The sequence below is a fragment of the Piliocolobus tephrosceles genome, chromosome 12, assembly GCF_002776525.5.
Source record: "Piliocolobus tephrosceles isolate RC106 chromosome 12, ASM277652v3, whole genome shotgun sequence".
Classification (NCBI taxonomy): Eukaryota; Metazoa; Chordata; class Mammalia; order Primates; family Cercopithecidae; genus Piliocolobus; species Piliocolobus tephrosceles.
In genome coordinates this window covers 107,596,163-107,604,303 of record NC_045445.1, presented here as the reverse complement: position 1 = coordinate 107,604,303, position 8,141 = coordinate 107,596,163, and the positions used below count along the sequence as shown (strand labels likewise).

At 45.3% G+C, this 8,141-nt stretch overlaps 1 pseudogene across 1 annotated transcript in view; it reads right to left on the bottom strand.

Moving 5' to 3' along the window:
* Nucleotides 1-2,457: 2,457 nt before the first annotated feature.
* The window catches only part of LOC111536332, a 35,943-nt pseudogene continuing 30,259 nt past the window's right edge, over nt 2,458-8,141 (bottom strand). The window contains exon 2 of the transcript XR_004229231.1: nt 2,458-3,555. The product of XR_004229231.1 is annotated as a glyceraldehyde-3-phosphate dehydrogenase pseudogene (transcript). The remainder of the gene's footprint in view (nt 3,556-8,141) is intronic.

Here is an 8,141-nt window from a genome sequence, read left to right as displayed (position 1 = left end):
CTCTTGTTACCCAGGCTAGAGTGCAATGGTGTGATCTTGGCTCACTGCAACCTCCACCTCCCAGGGTCAAGCAATTCTCCTGCCTCAGCCTTCCAAGTAGCTGGGACTATGGGCATGTGCCACCACGCCCAACTAATTTTTGTATTTTTAGTAGACACGGGATTTCACCATGTTGGCCAGGCTGGTCTCGAACTCCTGACCTCAGGTGATCCACCTGCCTCAGCCTCCCAAAGTGCTGGGATTACAGGTGTGAGCCACTGCACCTGGTCCTGAGGCCTGTTATTTCATATGGAGAGAGTAGGATTGTGGGATCCAAACGCACACAGCAGTGGGTTGGGAACAGCGGCCTTACTGGCTGGAGATTGGACAGAAACGAGTGGGTTGGGGGAAGGGCATTGATGTAGGAGCTGAGGGACAAAGGAAACAGGAGAAGAGGCAGAAATGGGTTAGTGATGGACAGGGATGGCAGCAGCCTTTGTCAGAATCCCACTTGTCCAGCCAAGTGTATTAGTCTGCTGGAACAAAGGACCACACACTGTCTGGCTTCACCATCAGAAGTGTATTATCTCGGTTCTGGAGGCTGGGAGTCAAGCTCGAGGTGTCAGCAGGGTTGGTTCCTCCTGAGGGCTATGAGTGGAATCTGTTCCATGCCTCTTCCCTAGTTTCTGGTGGTTTGCTGGCAGTCTTGGGGGTTCCTTACCTTGCAGAAGCATCACCCCCATCTCTACCTTCACCTTCTCATGGTGGTCTCCCTATATGCATGCCTGTGTCCAAATTTCTCCTTCTTATAAGGACACCAGTCACATTCGGAGGTACTGGGGATTAGGGTGCTAACATAGTAGGTTGGTGCAAAATTAATTATGGTTTTTGCCATTACTTTCAGTGGCAAATACCACAACTACTTTTGCACCTTTGCACCAACCTAATATATTTTGGTGGGAGGAGGGACACAGTTCAACCCCTAACACCTACTGATTCCAAACTTAGAGTGTGGGTGTCCCTGGCTTTTGTCTACACCACATGCCTGGCTATCTTCTTCTGGTAACAGCACTCCTCTTCCTTTAGAATGAATCCTCCAGGCTGGGCACAGTGACTCACCCCTGTAATCCCAACAGAGGGAGGTAAGGGCGGGAGGATACTTTACATCCAGGAGTTTGAGGCTTGCCTGGGCAACATAGTGAGACCCCGTTCTTCAACAAAAAGGAAAAACAAAAACAAAAAACAAAAAACAAATTTAGAATGAATCTTTCATTTCCATACTGCTGCCAATAACATGACCCCATCTTCCCATTATATGGATGGGCACGTGACCCAAACTGGCCAAAGTCTCTCTCAGTCTCTCTAGGTTCTGTAATTACTTAAATACTTCTAATGTGTGGATGGGGAAGGAGACTAGGCCTGTTTCTGAAAATTGACCCAGGCTCAGTCTGCTCCAAGTGTTTGCTCTTAGGGAAGTCCTCTACAATGACATGCCTGGATTGTTAGAAGTCCAGGGTTACTATGGCTGGGGAAGCAGCCTGGCGTTGAAGCTTGAACCCCAACTTCCTCATTAACCAACTGATTCGGTTTTGCATGTTGCAGTTTTCTCATCTATAAAATGTAATAACAACAATGATATTTCTCTCAGTGCATTCCTACAAGGATCGTATATGTGAGAATATGTAGGAATATTCTATACACATATTTATCATTTTTAGAAAGGTACAAATTTAGGAATAGGGGAGACAAAGAGTAAGAATTTGTCCATATCAGGCCAGGTGCAGTGGCTCATGCCTGTAATTCCAGCACTTTGGGAGGCCAAGGCAGGTGGATCACCTGTGGTCAGGAGTTCAAGACTAGCCTGGCCAACATGGTGAAACTCTGTCTCTACTAAATATATAAAAATTAACCGGGTGTGGTGGTGCACACCTGTAATTCCACCTACTCAGGAGACTGAGGCAGGAGAATCATTTCAACCCGGGAGGCCGAGGTAGCAGTGAGCTGAGATCATGTCGCTGCACTCCAGCCTGGGTGACAGAGTGCGAGTCTGTCTCAAAAAAAAAAAAAGAATTTGTCCGTATCTAAGCAGTCCTGGCTTTGAGATCTTGCATCATGCCTTGCTGCCACCCTGCTCCCCTCCATCTTGCAGTTAGGCAGGTTCATATGATTGATCCTGCCCACTGGTTTGTGATCTGAAACGACATGTGTCACTTCCCAGCTCAGAGTCAGTGTGGGATTCGCACAAGGGCATGAATGCGGGGGTTGGAGGGTTAGGCTCGTTAGGGGCCGCCAATTGGCAGTCTACCACAATGGTCAGAAATTCATTCATTCATTCATTCATTCATTCATTCATTCATACATTCATTGGCTCATCAAAATTTTTTTGAGCACCTTTATCAGCCCAGCACTGTGCTAGGCTCTGGAAATACAAAGATGAATAAGCAAGGTCATGGCCCTCAAGGGGCTCCACATGTCATAGGGGAGTAGATGCAAGCAAATAATGGTAACGTAATATTATTTTGGGCCTGAGTACAGGGGACTTAGTTGATGGTATGTGACAAGGTGGGGCTCCCTAGGCCCCTCCATTTCCGGGAGTCTGGGTGGAAACACTGGGGAGGGGAGATTCTCAGTGTGGTGAGGACTGAGTGCGGCAGGGACTTCCCAGCAGCTGAGGGCCTCTCTTCCTCTCGTGCTCTCGCTGGGGCTGGTGGTCCAGTGGTCTTACTCCTTGGAGGCCATGGGGACCATGAGGTCCACCACCCTGTGGCTACAGCCAAATTTATTGTCATACCAGGAAATGAGCTTGACAAACTGGTCGTCGAGGGCAATGCCAGCCCCAGCAGCAAAGGCAGAAGAGTGAGTGTCCCTGTTAAAGTCAGAGGAGACAACGTGGTGCTCAGTGTAGCCCAGGATGCCCTTGAGGGGATCCTCTGACACCTGCTTCACCACCTTCTTGATGTCATCACATTTGGCAGGTTTCTCCAGACCACATGTCAGGTCCATGACTGATGCATTGGTGCTGGGGACAGGAAAGGACATGCCAGTGAGTTTCCCATTCAGCTAGAGGCTGAGCTTACCCACAGCCTTGACAGTGCCAGTAGATGCAGGGATGATGTTCTGAAGAGCCCCGTGGCCGTCATACCACAGTTTCCCAAAGGGGCCATCCATGGTCTTCTGAGTGGCAGTGATGGCTTGGACGGTGGTCACGAGTCCTTCCATGATACCAAAGTTGTCATGAATGACCTTGGCCACGGGGATGAAGCAGTTGGTGGTGCAGGAAGCATTGCTGACCTTCTCAGGGCTGTTTCCATACTTTTCAGGGTTCTTGCCCATCACAAGTCAGCAGAAGGGGCAGAAATGGTGACTCTTTTGTCTCCCCCCTCTAAGTAAGCCCCAGCCTTCTCCATGGTAGTGAAGACACTGGTGGACTCCACAACATCATCAGCACCAGCATCATCCCATTTGACTTTGGTGGGACCTCGCTCCTGGGAAGATGGTGATGGGATTTCTATTGATGACAAACTTCCCATTCTCAGCCTTGATGGTGCTGTGGAACTTGCCGTGGGTGGAATCATACTAGAACATGTAGACCATATAGTTGAGGTCAGTGAAGGGGTCATCAATGGCAACAGTATCCACTATGCCAGAGTTAAAAGCAGCTCTAGTGACCAGGCACCCAATAGAGCCAAACCCATTTACTCTGGCCTTCACTTTCACCATGGTGTCTCAGGGATGTGGCTGGCACTGCAGGAGAATATGCAGCTGTCTGTTGAGTAGGAGGAGCAGACAGCTGGTAATGCAGTATGTTAGTTCCTATGAAAGAGGGGAGCACTGTCTGGAGGAGTCTAGAGAGTCTTCCTAGAGGAGGAATATATGAGCTTGCTCTTGAAGGGCAAGTAAATGATTGCCAAGAAGAAAGGGAACAGAAGACCTTCTCAGGCAGAAGAAACCACACCTATGAGGACACCAAATATTATAGAGGGAGTGGAGAGAGGTTTGCAGTGGCTGGAGTATAGGGTGTGTAGAGTGTGAATGTCATGCCAAAGTGTTGTCATTTGATGCTGAAGCCTGGGGAACCAAAGATGGCTTTTCAACGGAGAAGTAGGATGAGAAGTCTTTCTAGGAGAATGACTATTGAGAGGTTGGAAGATGAAGTGGCTGGGGAAATATTGGAGGCAGACCAGGTAGAAGGCCACTACACAAGTCCTGGACATGACAATGAGGCTCCAACCAAGGCACAGGGGTGCGGAGTGGGGCAAGAGGCCAGATTCAAACAGAATTTCTGGGGTATAAGGGATGAGATATTGGAATGGGAGCCTGAGGATGACTAATTCTGGATGACTGGCCTGAGACCTTTAGATAGGGCCTAGAGTGGAGAACCCCAGTCTATTAGGCCTCTTTAGCTTGATGGAAATATTTGTTTGTTCTAATTATCTGCTTCCTAAATAGTTTTTTTTTAAATTTTATTTATTTATTTATTTATTTTTTGAGACAGAGTCTCACTCTGCTGCCCAGGCTAGAGTGCAGTGGCATGATCTCGGTTCACTGCAACCTCCACCTCCCGGGTTCAAGTGATTTTCCTGCCTCAGCCTCCCGAGTAGCTGGGATTACAGGCACCTGCCACCATGCCTGGCTAATTTTTGTATTCTTAGTAGAGACGGGGTTTCACCATGTTGGCCAGCCTTGTCTTGAACTCCTGACCTCAAGTGATCTGCCCACCTCGGCTTCCCAGAGTGCTGGGATTACAGGCATAAGCCACTGCACCAGGCCCCTAAATGACTTTCTGATCTATAGTTTGGTTTACTTAGGAGATATACCCTCAGGAAGAATATCTTTTGCAGATCAAAGGCTCATGTCCAGGGCACAGAAAGTAATGTCTAATAACAAACACAAACTTCTCTTACTTCCTGCTCTGCTAAGGAATTTGGTCCTAGTTTCATGTTTTGGCCAATGTCCTTGCTTCTGGAATAGATAGATGCATTTTCTCCTCTGTATATAAGATGTATTTTAAGGGTAGAGCTGATATAATTTGCTGACAGATTGAATGTAGAGTGTGAGGAAAAGAGTGAAGGTGAGGATAACACCAGGCTTTGGGTTTGAGTAACTGGAGAAGTAGAATTACCATGTATTAAGATGGGAAGGCTAGGGTAGGAAGGAGTTTAGTCTTGGATGTGTTATATGTGAGATGTTTTTAGACATCCAGGTGGAGAGATGGAGAAAGTAGTTCAATAGGCCGGGCGCGGTGGCTCATGCCTGTAATCACAGCACTTTGGGAGGTTGAGGCAGGTGGATCACAAGGTCAGGAGATCAAGACCATCCTGGCCAACATAGTGAAACCCCGTTTCTACTAAAAAACACAAAAAATTAGCCAGGCATGGTGGTGCGTGTGTGTAGTCCCAGCTACTCGGGAGGCTGAGGCAGGGGAATCGCTTGAACTCAGGAGGTGGAGATTATAGTGAGCCGAGATTGTGCCACTGCACTCCAGACTGGTGACAGAGTGAGACTCCATCTCAAAAACAAAACAAAACAAAAAAACAAGAAAGTAGTTCAATATTTTAATGTAAAGTTCTAAGACATCACCCAGAATGCAGCAAAGAAAGAGAGATGAAAATATAGGCAAGGTGCAGTGGCTCATGCCTGTAATCCCAACACTTTGGGAGGCTGAGGAGGGAAGATCACTGGAGCCAGCAGTTTGAGACCAGCCTGGGCAACATATGGATACCCTATCTCTACGAAAAATTTAAAAATCAGCCAGCATGGTGGTGTGCAGTAGGTCCAGCTACTCCAGAGGCTGAGGCAGGAGGATTGCTTGAGCCTAGGAGGTCAAGGTGGTAGTGAGCTATGATCGTGCCACTGCACTCCAGCCTGGGTGACAAAATGAGACCCCATTTCTAAAAAAAAAAGGAGAGAGAGGGAAAATATAAAGGAAGAGTTAATAGATATGGAGGATAAAAGTCTAATCAATGCTTGCTTGGAGTCTCAGAAGAAAAAAAAAGAGAAGAAAGGTAATATTTGAGGGGATATAATGGCTGAGAAGTTCCAAAATTAATGAAAGACATGAATCCTCAGATCCAAGGAGTTCAACAAATTAAAATAGGATAAAAAAATTCATATTGAGACACAAAGAGTGAAATTGTAGAACCAAAGAAAAAAACAGAGAAGGTTCTAAAGCAGCCTGGGGGGAAGAGTGGGAGAAAATTACCTATAAAAGAAGAATCAGAATGTCAGCATAACTCCCAACAGCAACAGTGGAAACCAGGAGACATCCAAATGTCCTTTTTTAAAACTGTAATTTAAATACCACACAACTCATTTATTCAAAGTTATGATTAAGTGGTTTTTAGTATATTCACAAAGTTGTAGAAGCATCACCACTATCTAATTCCAGAACATTTTTATTGCTCCAAAAAGGAAACTCCTTATCCATTAGTAGTCACTTCCCCATTTCCCTCTTCCCCCAGCCTCTGGCAAGCACTAATCTACTTTCTTTATAGGTTTGCCTATTTTGAACATTTCATATAAACGAATGATATGATATGTGGTCCTTCATGATTGGCTTTCTTCACTAGGCATATTTTCAAAGTTCATTCATGCTGTAGTATGCATCAGTACTGCATTCCTTTTTATGGCAAAATAATATGCCATTATGTGGATATACTGTGTTACATTTATCCATTGGTCAGTTGATGGACATTTGGATTGTTTCCATCTTTTGGCTATTATAAATAATGCTGCTATAAACTTTTACATACAAGTTTTGTGTGGACATATCTTTTCATTTTTCTTGGGTATATATCTAGGAGTGGAATTTCTGGGTCATACGGCAACTCTCTGTTTAACATCTTGAGGAACTACCAAACTGTTTTCCAGAGCAGCTGTACTATTTTATATCATACCATTTTATATTATTGGTGGGAACCAGTAATGAATGAGAATTCCAATTTCTCCACAGCCTTGTCAGCACTTACTATCATCTGTCTTTTTTATTATAGCTACCTTAGTGGGCATGAAGTGGTATCTCATGGTGGCTTTGACTTGCATTTATCTGATGGCTAATGATGCTGAGAATCTTTTCATGTGCTTACTGACCATTTGTATATCTTCCATGGAGACATGTCTATCCAAATCCTTTCTCCATTTTTAATTGGGTTGTCTTTTTATTATTGAGTTATAAGAATCCTTTATACATTCTTGATTCCAGATCCTTATCCAATATATGGTTTTCAAATATTTTCTCCCATTCTATGGGTTCTCTTTTCTCTCTCTTTTTTTTTAGACAATCTCACTCTGTCATACAGGCTGGAGTGCAAGAGTGCAGTGGTATAATCATAGCTCACTGCAGCCTCAACCTCCCTGGCTCAAGCAATCATCCCATCTCAGACTCCCAAATAGCTGAGACTATAGGTGTGCACCACCATGTCTGGCTAATTTTTCTTTCTTTTTTCTTTCTCTCTCTCTTTTTTTTTTTTTTTTTTTTTTTGTGGAAATGAGGTCTCACTATGTTTCCCAGCCTGGTCTGGAACTCCTGGATGCAAGCAATCCTCCTGCTTCAGCCTCCCAAAGTGCTGGGATTACAGGTGTGAGCCACTGCACCCAGCCCAAATGCTATTTTTAAAGTGCTGAGAGAAAATAACCATCAACCTGGAATTTTACACTGCAATAAACTGTATTTCAAAAAGAAGGATAAAAAACAATGTAAATTTTGATTGTTAGTTGAGGTTTTACCAGCAGCTAACCCCCAGTTAAGGAACTCTTTAAGGGATGTACTTCTGGAAGAAGGGAAGAAAGTCTGAGATGCAAGAAAGAACATTTCAGGCCGGGCACGGTGGCTCACGCCTGTAATCCTAGCACTTTGGGAGGCCAAGGCGGGTGGATCACCTGAGGTCAGGAGTTCGAGACCAGCCTGGCCAACATGGTGAAACCCCATCTCTACTAAAAATACAAAAATTAGCCAAGAGTGGTAGCGGGTGCCTGTAATCTCAGCTACTTGGGAGGCTGAGGCAGGAGAATCACTTGAACCTGGGGGGCAGAGGTTGCAGTGAGCTGAGATTATGACACTGCACTCTAGCCTGCCTGGGTGAAAGAGCAAAACTCCATCGAAAAAAGAAAAAGAAAAAGAGAGAGAGAGAGAGAAAGAGAAAGAAAGAAAGAAGGAAGGAAGG